This window comes from Ambystoma mexicanum, chromosome 12 (genome assembly GCF_040938575.1).
Source record: "Ambystoma mexicanum isolate Mex_15411 chromosome 12, UKY_AmexF1_1, whole genome shotgun sequence".
NCBI lineage: Eukaryota > Metazoa > Chordata > Amphibia > Caudata > Ambystomatidae > Ambystoma > Ambystoma mexicanum.
Genome location: NC_090936.1, coordinates 35,123,845 through 35,139,573, shown reverse-complemented (window position 1 = coordinate 35,139,573; position 15,729 = coordinate 35,123,845). Strand labels below are relative to the sequence as shown.

The window sequence follows — 15,729 nt, the reverse complement described above, 5'->3', positions numbered from 1 at the left end:
GGGTAACATCTGAAATGGGTACAGCACCTTCAAAAGAAGGTTCATCTTTAGGGCGTACAGTCTCCCCATCCATGAGATTTGCCCTTTGCCCCATCTCGCCATTTCATTGAGCAATATATTAAAGAGGGGGGTAGTTAACCTCACCCAGGTCTTCATCTGGCCTGACAATGGTGACTCCCAGGTATTGTATACTTTCCAATTGGATTTCCAATCCCAGGGGCCGGAACGCCTCAACATCCCTTTGGTCATCTTCTGTGAAGGGAAACAACTGACTCCCACTTGGATGCCTGAGAAGAGCATGTATTCCTCAATTATTTCTAGGGCTGCCGGGGTTGAAATTGATGGATTCACCAGAAGCCCTCCTGAGCCGTTCTGCAAGCACCTCCATCGTGAGCGCAAACAGGAGTGGCGAGAGGGAGCAACCCTGCCTCGTGCCACTCATCAAGTTGATGGGCCTTGACAATCTCCCATTGACCGTCGCTCGAGCCACCAGGGATGCGTACAATGATTGATAAAGGTATTTATAAACATACACACACCAAACCCAATCAATCCTGGCTCAGTTGGAACATATCAGAACAGAAGTATACCCGCCAAACACATTGCCACTCTAAAGTATACAACCTTCTCCACATTGCCACTCTAAATTCTCGCTCTGCCATCAAGCACTCCTCTGATATCTGTCGCCTTCTTGAGGAACTGGACCTCGACGTCCTCGGTCTCACTGAGACTTGGTTCACTGCCAGCTCTGCCACCAGCTTCGACACACTCCTACCTGACGGCTACAAGATCCTCTCTGTGCCCAGGCCTAACCGTTCAGGGGGTGGTGTTGCCCTTATCTTCCCTGAGTGGATTCCTGCCACTGTCACTCCTACGCAGACCTACTCCTCTTTTGAATGTCTTGTCTGCCGACTCTCTCTCTCTCCTAGCCATTCCCTTACCGTGGCCACTATCTATCGGCCACCTGGTCAAATTTCCTCCTTCCTCTCCGAGTGGGCTGACCTCTCCTCCTCACTCCTGTCCTCAACCACCCAACTCCTCTTTCTCGGTGACTTCAACATCCATTTCGATGCCTCCTGTCCCCCCACTGGTCTCTTTCGCGAACTCTGCAACTCTCTCTCACTCTCTATTCTCCCGTCTGGGCCTACTCACTCTGCAGGGCACACTCTTGATGCTCTGATCTCTTCTGACCTTCCCCTCTCCCTCCCTCTCTCCACTCCTCTCTCCTGGAGCGATCACTTTCTCCTATCCTCCTTCCTCTCCCTCCCCAACCCACAGGCAAAGCCACCCTCTTCACTGCCTCCCACCTTCTCGGTCATCCGACCCATGAAGCGTGTGTCAGTTGAGGCTTTCGCTGCTACCTTCTCGCCCCCTTCTCCCCCCTCGGCTGACTCCCACCCTGACACAGCCCTCTCCATGCTCTATTCCTCTATATCTGATACTCTCGATATCCTTGCCCCCGTCATGAGAATCTGCCTGAAGCCCAAAGCCAAATGTAACTCCTGGTATGACTCGGATCTCGTCACCCTAAAACGCAAGTGCAGGGTGGCAGAGAGGAAATGGCGTGCTTCATGTTCATCCTCTGACAAACTGGCCTGCCGCCTGCTCCAAAGGCAATACCGGCTCTCCGTTCTCACCAAGAAGAGAGCCCTTATCCAAGCCCGCATCTCTGAGGCATCTAACAACTCGGCCGAACTCTTTAAAATCTGCAAGGAGCTGGCCAACCCTGCTGAAGTCTCTACCTCTCCTGTCCCCTCCCAGGCCCTTTGCACTGCACTGGCCTCGCATTTCATCTCAAAAACTCAGGACATCCTGTCCTCGCTCTCCTCCTCTCACCTCCCTCCCTTTCTTCCCGGCTCTTCCTCTTGCTCTCTTGCAGCTGCCCCTCCGCCCTCCTTCTCTGCTTTTCCACCTTTTTCTGCTGATGAGGTTTCCAGACAAGTCCGATCTATGAAAGCCTCGTCTAAACAGGTTCACCCCTGTTCCTCCAAAACCATCAAGGACCACATCGACTCCCTGGCTCCTGCCCTGGCTGACTTTTGCAACCACTCATTCGCCTCTGGAGTCTTCCCATCCCCCCTCAAGCACTCCCTTGTGCACCCCCTCCTCAAGAAACCCTCTTCCGACCCCTCCTGCCCGGCCAACTATCGCCCAATCTCCATTACTCCCTTCCTGGGCAAGCTCCTGGAGAAACTGGCCATCTCCCAGCTTAACCTCCATGCTGAATATGTTGGTAACCTTCATGACCATCAATCCGGCTTCAGAGCGGCCAGAAGCACGGAAACTGCTCTCCTGAACATCCGTGAGGACCTGCTCCTGAACCTCGATTCCAACACTCCCTGTGTTCTCATTCTGCTCGATCTCTCCTCTGCCTTTGACACTGTCAACCATTCCATCCTGCTCAACCGTCTCCGTGATAACCTGGGTATCACTGGTCAGGCTCTGGCATGGCTGACCTCTTTTCTTTCCGGTCGACCCTCCCAGGTCCAAATGGGCTCCTTCCTCTCTGACATCTTTTTCTCCACCTGTGGTGTCCCCCAGGGATCCAACCTCTCTCCCTGGCTTTTCAACCAGTATCTGGCACTCCTTGCCCACCGCATCGCCGCTCTCTGCCCCCACTTCCAGTGCTATGCGGACGATACCCAGCTCATTTTCAGGCTACCCTCGGCCTCCTCCTCTTCTTCCCTCATCTCCGACTGTCTGTCTGCTATCCAGGAATGGTGTGCCGACAATGACCTCTGCCTTAACGCCAGCAAGACTGAGATTCTACTCATCGGCACACCCACTCCCTCCTTCCCTGCAGCCCTCTGGCCGGCCTCCCTTGGCCCCCTTCCTGCCCCTACCTGCAAGGCTAAAAACCTTGGGGTCATCTTCGACTCCACACTCCTTCTCTCCTCATATATCTGACGTCTCTAAGAAGTCACACTACCAGCTGCACCTCCTCAGAGGTATTCTTCCCTTCCTCTCCTTCCCCCAGAAGCTCACTGTCTCCCGAGCCCTGGTTCTCTCAAGGCTGGATTACTGTAACAGCCTCTATCTTAATCTGCCTGCCTCCACTCTCCGCCCTCTGCAACTTATCCAGAACAGAACTGCGAGACTTGTCCTCGGCCTCAAGCCCAGGGACCGTATCTCTCCAGGACTGAAATCTCTTCACTGGCTCCCAGTGGCTGCGAGGATTAAGTTCAAAACCCTCTGCATTGTCCACAAGGCCTTCTGGGGCCTGGGGCCTAAATACCTTCAACTCTCTCTTCCTAAATATCTTCCTTCACGAGCCCTTCGCTCATCCGTCTCCAACTCCCTCATGGTCAGCCGCTTCTCGAAGCAACGAGCTGGGGGTAGATCTCTCTCCGCAGCAGGGGCCTCCCTCTGGAACAGCCTTCCCGCCTCCCTGAAACTTGAGGAGAACCATCTCCGGTTCCGGAAGCACCTCAAAACCTTCCTCTTCGCTTCTGCCTTCTCTCTCCCTCTCCCCTGCTAAACCTGCTTAACTCCCCACTGAAATTCTGCACTAAACCTGCATCTTGGCCACTCTTAGCGACCTCGGTCCAGGGCCCAGCCACTCTCCACTTGCACTGCCTCCCTGGCTCCCCCTGCACTGTGGGACTGTCACTGTATCCCTACAGCCCCCTTCCTAGCACTTGCTCTGCACTTACCTCGCACTTGCCACCAGCTGGCCCTTTATTTATTATTTATTATTTTATTATGCTACTTACCGTGTACTGCACTTTCCCCCCCTCCTCCTCCCCCTGCACTTTCTCCTTTTCCCCTTACCTCTGCACTTGCCCGATCTGAATGACACCTGGCCTAGTAGGATCGTTTGTCTGTCTTCCCCTTGTTTCCCTCCCTCCCTGCCTCGTCGCGCCTTGAAACACTTGTGTATAGGCGCGTTACAAATACCATATCATATCATATCATATCATGATGGTAGCAGTCCATAGGTCAAACAGAAAACCTTATCTAAAAAGGTGTGTTTTTAGTCCTGCTCGAAATGTTAGGAGCAAGTTCATTTTCCTTAAGTTTAGAGGGAGACCATTTCACAATCTGGGCCCAAAGACTGAGAATCTGCAGTCTCCCATAAAAGCACATTTGTCCTGGGGATGCGCAGATGTTTGTCTTCCGACCTTAAGGCCCTAGTATGTTGGTATTGTTTCAATGTATGCCTCGTGTAACTTGGTACCAGACCATTTAAACGTTTGAACCAGGCAACCAATCTTGAACTTTGAGATCCTTCACTGCTAACCAGTGGAGAGAACGGCAAAGACCAGAGATTTGGGTGTGTTTTGGTACCCCGAACACTAATCTAACGGTTGCATTTTGTGCCCTTTGCAAGTGACAAATCTGTTTAGCGGTGCTCCAACGAGGAGGTCAATGCACTAGTCCAGTTTCGAGTTACTAGGGCTCCTACCACCATAGCACGGTCATTCTCGGGCACGTAGGGGAGGTCTTGTCGTAACAGCCGGATGTTATAGAATGCTGACTGAACTTTTGCTGAGACCTGACCATCGCAGCCCAAATCACTCTGCCATGTGCATCCTAGATGTTTTACTTTAGAGGCCTAGTTCAGTTTTGAGCCCAAAAATAGAGGTGGGGTGCAGGCTGCTATTCCCCTCCAGTAGATAATTCGGTCCAAAGAGAATCACCTCTGTTATGCTTTGATTAAGCTGCAGCCAGTTTAGTGCCATCCATACCCCTATTTATTCAAGAAATCTACCCACCTTGGAGTGAGTCATCTACATAATCAAGTCTAAGATAAAGCTGCGTGTCGTCAGCATATGATTGAAAACTGATGTTATGTTTTCCTAATGTCCATCAATGGGCAGAGATAGATATTGAACAGAAGGGGGTGGGGGAAGTGCAGAACCCTGTGGGACCCCACAACATTTTGGGATAATTTCTGGCAGGGAACCTCCCAATTGTACACATTGTCTGCGCCCCGCCTAAAAGGATGAAAACCAATACGACGCACTTTCAGCGACCTTTTCTATGTTTTTTTAGGCAATCCAGCAAAATCCTGTGGTCCATTGTATCAAACGCTGCGGAGAGAGCATTACAAGTAAGGATAATTTACCATTCCCCCGTTTGCAACAACTTGTCCCATCCCGCTGTCCGTGATGTTTCAGTCCCAAATTTGGGCCGGAATCCTGATTGCAACGGATGTAACTGGCCCTCTTCTTCAATATAGTCCTGGAACTGTGATGTGGCCACTTTTTCCAGGAGTTTTCCCAGCCAGGGAAGCCCTGCAATGGGAGGATGATTCTGAAAGTCATCGGGACTGGTGAGTCCATGTGTGTTTTGTTTGCTTTGCTTGAGCGCGCACTTTTAAATTTGAAATAATTGTTTCCCGGTCCCTCTGTGTTGCAGTGTCCTTCTCCCTCCCCGACCCGCTTCCGTCTTGATTGCCAACCCTCTTCCCAGTCCCCATGCCACCCCTAATTGGCCTTCCCTCCTGTTATAACTGCCATGTAACACCCACATTATGCACTAGATGGCAATCTGACTGCCATGTACCTGCATCATCCACTAGATGTCAATCTGACTGCTGTAGGCAATGTTCTTATGCACATATTTATTTATTTTTGCATTTATTACAGTGTACAAAACCCTCAAGTATCTGGGCGCTATTTACATTGAGGGAGGGGGAAAGCATTAGGAAGAGTAATGAGTCTTAGGGGGAGCAGAGTGGTGAGCGAGGGTAGCAAGTAGCAGGGCGAGGTTTGTGGTGTTGAGGTTTTTTGTGCACCGGGCCATACCTTCAGGTTTAGCAGGGTGAGCTGGTCTGGGGCGTTCTGAAGAGGGGATTATGAAGGCAACTGTGTGGTGGTCAGATCCTGGGCAGAGGGCAGTGACGGGAATGGAGATGTTGCAATTGAGGTCGCTAATCCAGTCAAGGGTGCGGCCTTGGTCGTGGGTGGGCTCGAGGGAACATTGTGTGAAGCCAGCTTGGTTGAGTGCAGTGGCTACACTGGTGGTTGAGATCCCAGAGGATTACAAATTTAGAGTTGGGCTTGATGGAGTTGAAGATGCTTTGCAGTAAATTATCGTTGAGGACGCTAGATAAGGAGGATAGTGATGGAGTCGGTAGGTGACATGGAGAGCTTGGCGAGTAGGGATTTGCTGTTAGGAATGACGGTGGTGTGCATGGCTCTGATAGTAAGGGTGTTTTGGTTAATATGAGGGTGGCACCGCCTCCTGTTTTCAAGGATCTATCACATTTTAGGATGGCGTAGCCCGGAGGGATGGCGATGGAAAGAGCTTGGCCTGCAGCGGGGTGGAGCCAGGTTTCAGTAATGGCAAGTAAGTCGAGGTTGTTGAAGGTTATGAGGTCGAGGATTTCAGCTGCGTGGGCCGTGACTGATCTTCCAATGATAAGGGTGCAGTTGAGAGAGTAAGGATTGGGCTATCGGGCGTGCATGTTAGCTTAGGTCGCAATGGCTGAGGAGTGTACAGAGGAAAACGTGGGATGAAGTGTGTGCTTAGTCTGAGGAACCTATTCCTCATAAGGATCATGGGGCCTGGTCTGCGAGTTTGGTGGGCGTGGTGGTTGAGGAGTGTGATGTGGGTGCCTTGCCCGAGGAACCTATTCCTCGTAACGGGTGTAGTGATGGCAGAGCCGTGGGTGTCTGCCTGATAGGGGACTAGGTGGGGGTGGCCTAGGTGTGCAGTGTGGGAGCAGCAAAGTGCAGGGAGGGCGGGAGGCATCAAGGCGCGCTTACCTGTGGACCAAGTGTAGCAGGAGTCCCTGGAGGATGGCTCAACTTGCATGGAGGGTGCTGAGGGAGCTCTTGGGTTACAGACTGTTGCCTGCCGGTCTTGGATCAGCCTGAAGTGTTTTTTTATTGTGTTGTTTTGGTTAAGTAAACCTTATAAGACAGAAAACAGTAAAATTTAACATTTTAAGAAGCAAAGATCATTATAATAACTACGATGCATTCATTATAAAAACATGAAGATGTATGGAAAGCTATATAAGGAAAACATATATGATCACAACACACATACAATAAGTTAATTTGCAAGTCTACATTATACAATTTGTTTTTAGTAATCAATTACAATATTCTAACCATCTCAAGATCAATTACAACAACTCAAGGATTTGTGTCCACATATAGTAAACTGCAACATGTAATGTTGTGGATCTCCCTGAATATATGAAAGCCCGTACATGATCATAGGTTAGGTTTGTAAATTTATAGCTCAACCCCCGTAACCTTTTTCATAGATTTCCACTAATTTTGGGCACAAAGTGAGTAAGTGTCTGGGAGTTTCAACAACTTGACTGCAGAGCCTACAAGATCTGAGATCATATGGAAGTCCTATTCACGCACCTATGCAGGAGAACGTAGGGAACAATTCTAATCGTAACAGTACAAATGTTCTCACCCTAACATCAAAAGGTTTAGTGAGGAAAAGGCACAGAACATCTACTGGTAATCCTTGTCTCACGTATAATCCAAATCTTTTAAAGTTCCCCAAGTAAGAGACATTAGCGAATCTTTTTTATTTCTTTTCCATCACCCCAAGTGGATCATCAGTATTGCTTTGGAAACCTATCCCTTCAAAGAATAGGCGAACATCCTCTACCCACTCCTTCAAGGGATTGTTAATCCCGTCTTCCACAAGTAAATTGCCAAAGTCTGCAAATAGAGAATCCCTATCGTCGTCCTTGCTGAATATACGAAGAAGAAATATTCCCATTCTTATTCTCAAGTGGGTATCAAGAGATATTAATCCCAACTCAGTTTATCACCTCTATTGGGGTATTTCTAGGTAGCCCCAACTCTCTCCTCCACAATCTCCCTTCCAATCTCTTAACCAACCGTTTTTTACTTTACTTTTACTTTACAACATTAATATAGCGCAGCCATGGACCCTAGGGCATGAGGGCGCTACAAGACATCAACAACGGTTTATAGTCAAAAAGTCGAAAACATAATGTCGAATAGCAAAAATGTCGAAAAAAAAATGTCGAATGTAAAAAAGTCGAAAAAACATACATATAATAGGAAAAGTCATAATTTCGAAAAAAAAATGTCGGAAAAAAAATCGAAAACCCAAAACACTTTTTTTTTTTTTTTACCCAGATAGTAACATTTATTATGGGGGGGGGTCCCCCCCATCCCAAACCCCTACCCCAACCCCCCCTCCTCCCCACCCCCCCACCCCCCATAGATATACCTTTAATTATTTTTAAAAAATCTTTAATATAATATTAAATAATTAATTAATTATTTAAAAAACCCTCCCAAACCCCTATCCCCAACCCCCCCATCCTCCCCATCACCCCCACCCCCCATGGAAATACCTTTAATTATTTTTTAAAAAACGTTTAATGAAATATTTATTATTAACACATAAAATCGAAAAAAGTCGAAAAAAAGTCGACATTTTTGTTTTTCGACATTTTTGTTTTTCGACTAAATATTTTCGACATTTTTACTTTCGAATATATTGTATTCGAAATTATGACTGGATACCATCAACAACACATACCTAAGCAGCTAGGTGGTATTAATTAAATACCAGGAAGAGAGACTAAACACATCAATAGGAGATTAAAAACCAATTAGTTAAAAAGGTGAGTCTTCAACCTTTTATTAAAGATCTCAAGTCACTCAAGGCATCTCATATCCAATGGGAGAGCATTCCAGACCATATGCCCAATGGAGAAAAAGACTGAGTTGGCCACCTTTTCGGTTCGGCATTTCGGAACAAATAACAGATATTGGTTATTTGATCTTAGGGCTCTAATATTAGTTCTCATAGGGAGAACCTGCTGTAAGTAATCGGGCATATTGCCTAGTCTTCATTTTTTAATTAAGGTTAGATTCCTAAACAGAATTCTGGACTCCACATGGAGCCAATGGAGAGCACGTCTTGCGGCTGTAACATGATCTCTAGGTTTGAGTTTCATGACCGCCCCGTTTTGGCAGACTTGCAGTTTATTACGATCAGTCTTGTCTAGTCCTATTAAGGGACTTGAGCCGTAATCCATTTTGGATCCTATTATTGCTCTAGCGATAGTCTCTGCATTTTCCTGTGATATGAGGGGCCTTGGGTGAGCTAGTAGTTTGATGTGATAAGCTCATGAGGATACCAAGCTGCTAACATGTTGCTTCATGGTCATTCATTGGTCAAAAGTCACACCAAGTGTTTTCACCTTTTTTAGCAAAATAATAGTTTCTTCTCCCAGCTGAAAGCTATCATAGCTTGGACCGTGTTTATTTAATGTGAGAGGATCCTATGACAAGAAGCTCAGTGTTTGATTTGTTCAGAGCCAACTTGTTATCCACGTTTCAATTATAGTAAAGACTTTTTTAATGGCCAGTTCATCCAAGCCAGACAGCGGGGATGACACATTGAGTGTCATCCGCGTAGTTAGTGAATATTATGTTCTTATGGTCTAGCATAGCCAATAAGGGGGTTCTGAAGATATTGTAAAAACAAGGGGAGGTGCAGGCTCCCTGAGGTACTCCACAAGAAATCGTAATGGGTTTGGATTCCGCCGTGCTGCAAAATACCTTGCTGTTACGGTTATTAAGAAATGAAGAGACCCACTTAGATGCAAGGTGGGAGAAGTTTGCGACTTTGTGCAACCTGCTGGTGGTCATGATATTGTGATCCACCAGGTCGAACGCTGCAGAAACATCAAACAGCATGAGTAATGATGCTTCATTATGGTCCATGCGTTACAGTAGCTTAGACTTAAGTTCCAGAAGAGCGGTTTCGAGGGGATTGGGTCCTCCGACGTATTCCATATCTATGACAGGTAATCACCACAGCTGTGCTGCTTCGGAAAATGTTTTGCGTCTACATCAATTACATCGATATGCTGTCCTCGAGGGCCTCCGTCGAGCCGACGTCACCGGATGTTATAAGTGGGACGCACGACGCCCGTAGCCTCAGTTCCGTTTTTTCTGCGAACTTGTTCGCTTCAGAGATCTCGGCGCGCCTCGGTTCTTCTGAGTTCTATTCTTTCGGTTCTTCGAACCTGTTTGTTTGTGAAGATTTCCATGATGTCTTTGTCATCTTCTACCCCGCGACCGGGTTTCAAGAAGTGTCGGGACAGCGGTTCCAAGATGTCGCTGACAGACCTGCACAGTGCCTGCCTCTGGTTCCTCGGTGAGGACCACGCCACGGACGATTGTGACGATTGCCAGTCGTTAGCTTCTTCTTACGCTCCCGCAAGGCCTTCGAAGTTATCTGTCGGTAAGGTGTCCAAGCCCCGGATGTCGACATCCACTGGGCTTTCAACTGACGATTCGAGGGGCGACTCTCTGCATCGTCGGCGTAAGTCCAGGGGCTCCCGGTCCCAGAGCGGGTCCCGCCATTCCTCTGCCTCTTCGAGGCACTCATGGAAGCGCTGTCACCGGTCACTTCCCCGTCCTCCTCCGAGGACTCCGCCCGTCGGCGGGTTGCTTGTCCCAACAAGCATTCCACTCCTGCGGAATGGGATTAATTTCGTAAGGAGATGATGGCGATTTTTCAGTCGCAGGGCTCCGTTACGTCCGCGCCATCAAAAGACGCCGCAGGGAACGTGCTAGAGATACTGTTTGCACGCCTTCGGGCTCGAGCGGTCATCGCGATCACCGGGCACCTTCGAGGTCTCGGTCGGACAAGGTGGATTGTTCTAGCCATGCCCGCTCTAGGTCCCGGTCCTCGACGCCCTCGAGACCGTCTGAGCCTGTGAGGTCTTCGAAGAAGACGTCGGTGCCAAGGCCATCGAAGAGCTCTCTCAAGGCTCTGCCTCCAAGGAAGCCATCGGCGCCCAGCCTGTCGAAGGACACGCTCGGAGCTACACCCTCGAGGCCTGTGTCGATACCATCGGCGCCACGCTCGACGTCGATGCCGATTCTGCCGACGCCTTTCGAGAAGGCTTTATAGGAGGTGCCCCGGAGACCGATGGAAACTCTGAGAAAGGCCCTGAAGAAGTCAGTGAGGCCTGTATTTGAGCCTTTTTCTGTGCCCTCATCCAGGAATTTATTCCAGCCTCTAGATTACATCTCTGAGGTGGATGAAGGGTCTGATGAAGGTATGGTTCCTAAAGAGGTTCCTGGCGAACTCATGCCTGGGCATAGCCAGCTAGAAGACCTGCGCCAGTCCTTGCATGACGCCAGTGGTCTGGACACCTCTCCGGAGGTTGAGTTCGGTAGGCCTGAGCCTGGCACGCACGCCGAGTCCATGTACCGGCACCTTATGTTGAGGGTGACGGAATACTTGGGGTGGTCTGCGCCACCAGTGGATTTTCTGCAGGATGATCTGATGGATATCCTTGACCAAGGTCCACCAACTGACCCGGTACTGCCATTCCATATGGCCTTGCAATGAAGGGTGGCAGCGGCTTGGTCTGCTCCAGAGAATCTCTCGGCAGTGAGCAAGTCTTTGCTGAAGAAATACCATCCATCCAGTAGCGACCCCAGCTACTTGACTACGCACCCCATTCCGGAGAGTTTGGTGGTGCAGGCGGCAACGGCCCCAGCAAAACAGGCGTCATACCCTACCATCCCTCCTGATAGGGACGACAAGCGTTTTGATGGCTCGGCAAAGAAAGTGTTTTCTTCAGGGGGTATGGCTTTACAGGCAGCCAACCCTGTGTGCGCCTTAGCACGTTTCACTCATACTCTGTGGAATTGTCTCTCTTTGGCGGCTGAACATATTCCCGAAGGGGAGGAACGGGATGGCTTTCTTGCTCTTGTTCAGGATGGCAAGGATGCCATGTGTGAATCCTTTCAGTCGGGTCTGGACATGGCAGATCGCGTCAGCCGGTCCGTGGCAGCGAGCACCGTAATCTGCGCAAGTGGGGGTTTGCTCCTGATGTACAAGCCCTTTAATGGTAAACATCTTTTTGGCAGCAAGGCTGACGAGAGCCTTGAGAGGTTGAAGACCTCCAAAGCTGCAGCGAAGTCGTTGGGCGCTGCAGTTCGCCAACCTCCGCTTTTTCGTCCTAGGGGACAGCAATGGAGGGGAGGTTCCTTGCAATATTACTCATCCTTTGGTAGATCGAGAGGAGCTGCAAGTCAAAGGGGCCACCGTAGGAGTACCAGAGGTGGAAAACAAGGTACTCGAGGTGCCAAGGCCGCTCGGGCAGTTGCCTCTTTACCCTCAGGCACTGCCGCAGCTGCTTCAGCTCAGTCATGAGGCCATGTCCCATGGTTCACCGGTTGGGGGAAGGCTGGCGCAGCATCTTGTAGAGTGGCGTGCCCTTACTTCAGATGTGTGGGTTCTGGAGATCATAGCCCACGGCTACTGTCTTCCTTTCCGGCAGAGGCATCACGACAATCCACCAGGGAATCTCTCGTTGAAGAGTCCGGATCCGCTCCTTTCGCAGGAAATCAAAGCCCTGCTGGAGAAAGGCGCCATAGAACTGGTGCCTGTAGCGGAGAGGAACAAGGGACGGTATTCCCCTTATTTTTTGATTTCAAAGAAAGACGGAGGATTGAGACCCATCATGGACTTGCGTGGTTTGAACAAACTCCTCAGGAAGGACAAGTTCAGGGTGGTTAATCTCTCAAGTCCTCCAGGCCCTCCAACTTCAGGACTGGTTGGTGTCTCTCGACCTCAAGTACGCTTATTTTCATGTGTCGATCCATCCCAAGCACAAGAAGTACCTGAGGTTCGCGGTTGGCAACTCACACTTTCAGTTTCGGGTCCTGCTGTTCGGATTGACCTCTGACCCGAGGGTCTTCACCAAGATCATCATGGTGGTGGTGGCAGCGTGTCTCAGGAAAGGGGCGATTCACGTCTATCCCTACCTGGACGATTAGTTGATCAGGACGTGCTCTCCCGAGCAAGTCCTGGCTCATCTTTCAGTCACCTGCAATCTCCCTTCACAAGCTGGGCTTCTCCCTCAACTTAAAGAAGTCCCACTTGACGACAACCCAGCGGCTCCAGTACATCGGTGCAGTGCTCGACACATCCCTGGGGCAGTGTTTCCCTCCCCAGGTGAGGGCTCATCACATTCTGCAGATGGTGCACAAGTTTCAACATGCCCAGAGTCTCCCAGCGTTCGAGTTCTTGAGGTTGCTTGGCCTCATGGCATCCTGCATTCTTCTGGTGCCAGAGGCTCAACTGTGGATGAGATCTCTGCAGTGGGCTCCCAAGATGCAGTGGTCACAGTCCTCCGGCAGGTTGTCGGACCCCGTTCAGGTGCCGCCCTCTGTTGCCCAGGACCTTCTGTGGTGGGCCGTCAAAGACAATCTGCTGAAGGGGGCTCCGTTTCGGCTACCCTGGCCGGAGGTGACGGATGCATCCCTCGTGATGGGGAGCTCATGCCAACAAGTTGACAGTCAGCGGTCGTTGGTCTCCGTCAGAGTCCAGATGCCATATCAATCTGTTGGAGCTGAGGGCCGTCAGGCTTGCCCTTAAGGCTTTTCTGCGAGGGAAGAATGTCCTAATTCTGATGGACAACACAGTGGCCATGCACTACTTCAACAAAAAGGGGGGGCAGGGTCACTTCCTCTGTGCAGGGAGGCGATGCAGCTCTGGTTCTGGGCCATCTAGCAGGAAATTTCGATCTCGGCAGTTCATCTGGCCGGAGACAAAAACGAGACGGGGGACGCTCTGAGCAGGTAGAGCGCGATCTCTCACGAATGGGAGCTGGCTCAGGAGATTCTCCTGGAGATCTTCGCCATTTGGGGACTCCACAAGTGGATCTCTTTGCCTACAGTGTCAACGGGAAGTGCAAAAGGTTCTGCTCACAGGAATTTCCTCCAAGAGGAGCCTTAGGGGATGCGTTCGTGGTGGAGTGGTCCTTCCCACTGCTGTACGCGTTTCCTCCAGTCCCCGTCATCCCGCAAGTGCTGCAGAGGTTACGGAGGTTCGGTTCCCGGATGAGCCTCATTGCTCCGGCATGGGCCCGGAGAACGTGGTGCCCAGACCTTCTCGACTTGTCCATCTGCCCTCCACGTCGTCTTCCCTACCGAGACGATCTGCTCTCATGGGAGGGGGGGTCAGGTTCTCCATCCAGAGGTCAAATCTCTCACCTTCACGCTTGGCTTCTGAAAGGTTGAGGTATAAGGATTGGGACCTCCCTGAAGATGTGATGGAGGTGTTGCTTTTGGCCAGACAGCTTGCAACAAAGTACCTGTACCGTTGCCATTGGAGAAAGTTCTGCGACTGGTGCAGGGTTAAGAATGTGGATTCCTGTGGTTCTGTCTTTTTTGCTTTCTTTAGCCCAAAAGGGCCTGCAAGGGGTACCATTAAAGGTTACCTGGCGGCGCTGTCCATATTTAAGCATGTACATATGCAAGGCACCACAAGAAGCAAGAATTTGTGAGGCTTGCTTATGCTTAGAAGTAAAATAGATTGCAGCAAGCTCCACCTATACATATCTACCTCAAAAGGAGCACTTTTATACAAGTAAACTTCCACTATGCACAAGAGCAGAATCTACCAAAGGTTACTAAAAAGGTCTCGAGAGGAGAGCTTTGCAGCAAACAAATTGAAAATTAAAGACAGAGAGAAACTCACACACAGGCAAATCGTGCCAGGAAGCCAAGGTCGTATCGGCTGAAATAGACCAACAGTGGATACAATTTATGAAAGAAGAACAGAGTATCCGGTTCAGAAAGGTCAAGATAAGCCACAGAAGGCAGGTGGCTGGCAAAATTAAATCCATACACAAATTTCATGAAGAATAAGACTCCATTGGTGATGTTCCTCCGAGTCCTAAAAAAATGCTTAGATGCAGAGAAAATAACCTTGAAATGAGTAACGGTGTGTGATTCACATATTCTCCAATGGAAACAACTTATAGTCAATTACCGACAAAATGACGTTCAGTTGTTGACTATACGAGAACAACACAGGGCTTCCTTGTGACTTGTCTTTGTGATTTATCATGTGTTTGCTTTCTTTTTAAAGGTTTATTTAAACCAATAAAAAATAAAAAAATATATAAGACTATTTCAAGGTGTTCCTTTAATTTCTCAGTTTCTGAAAGGGCTCACTAATGTGTTTCCACCGTCACCTTTCCAGGTGCCCGGTTGGGATTGTACCTTAGTCAATTTCCTAATGGGTGCTCCATTTGAGCCTTTACATTCTTGTCCTTTGAGACTGTTAACCCTTAAAACTGTATTTTTAGTTGCGGTCACTTCCGCTCGCAGAGTGAGTAAGTTACAGGCACTTTCTGTTAAGCCACCCTTCAGTGTTTCATAAGGACAGGTTTGTCCTTAGGGTTCGTCCTTCCTTTCTTCTGAAAGTGGTGTTGGAATTTCATTTAAACCAGAGGGTCATTCTTCTGGCATTTTATCCTCCTCCGCATCCTGGTAAGGAAGAGGAGAGGCTCCATAGGTTGGATCCTAGGAGAGCTTTAAGGTTCTACATTTCACGCATGTCCCGGGTCAGATTGGACGATCAGCTCTTTATTGGATACACTGGAAGGCGTTTGGGACAAGCTGTTACTAAGCAGACTTTGTGTAGATGGATTATCTTGGCAATTTCTGAATGTTACCGCTTGGTGGGTAAAGACCCTCCGGCAGACTTACGGGATCATTCTACTAGGGGTATGGCTGCCCCTCTACTGCCCTGGAGAGGGGTTTTCCTATTCGTAACATCTGTGAAGCAGCCACTTGGACTTCGGTCCATACTTTTGCAAGACACTACTCCCTAGATTATATCCATGGGCAGGATTTGGCAAGGTGGTCCTTTACTCTGCAATTTGATTGGGCATTCTAAATTTCTATATTCTTAATTCTTTTCCCTCCTCCATACGTTGGTACTGCTTTGGGA

The 15,729-nt window shown here is 49.3% G+C and overlaps 1 long non-coding RNA gene across 1 annotated transcript in view; it reads left to right on the top strand.

Moving 5' to 3' along the window:
• The window catches only part of LOC138513225 (uncharacterized), a 169,995-nt gene that overhangs the window by 47,885 nt on the left and 106,381 nt on the right, over positions 1-15,729 (top strand). Inside the window, exons 3-4 of the long non-coding RNA XR_011281733.1 lie at positions 4,996-5,053; positions 5,183-5,275. This is a non-coding gene — a long non-coding RNA (uncharacterized lncRNA). The remainder of the gene's footprint in view (positions 1-4,995; positions 5,054-5,182; positions 5,276-15,729) is intronic.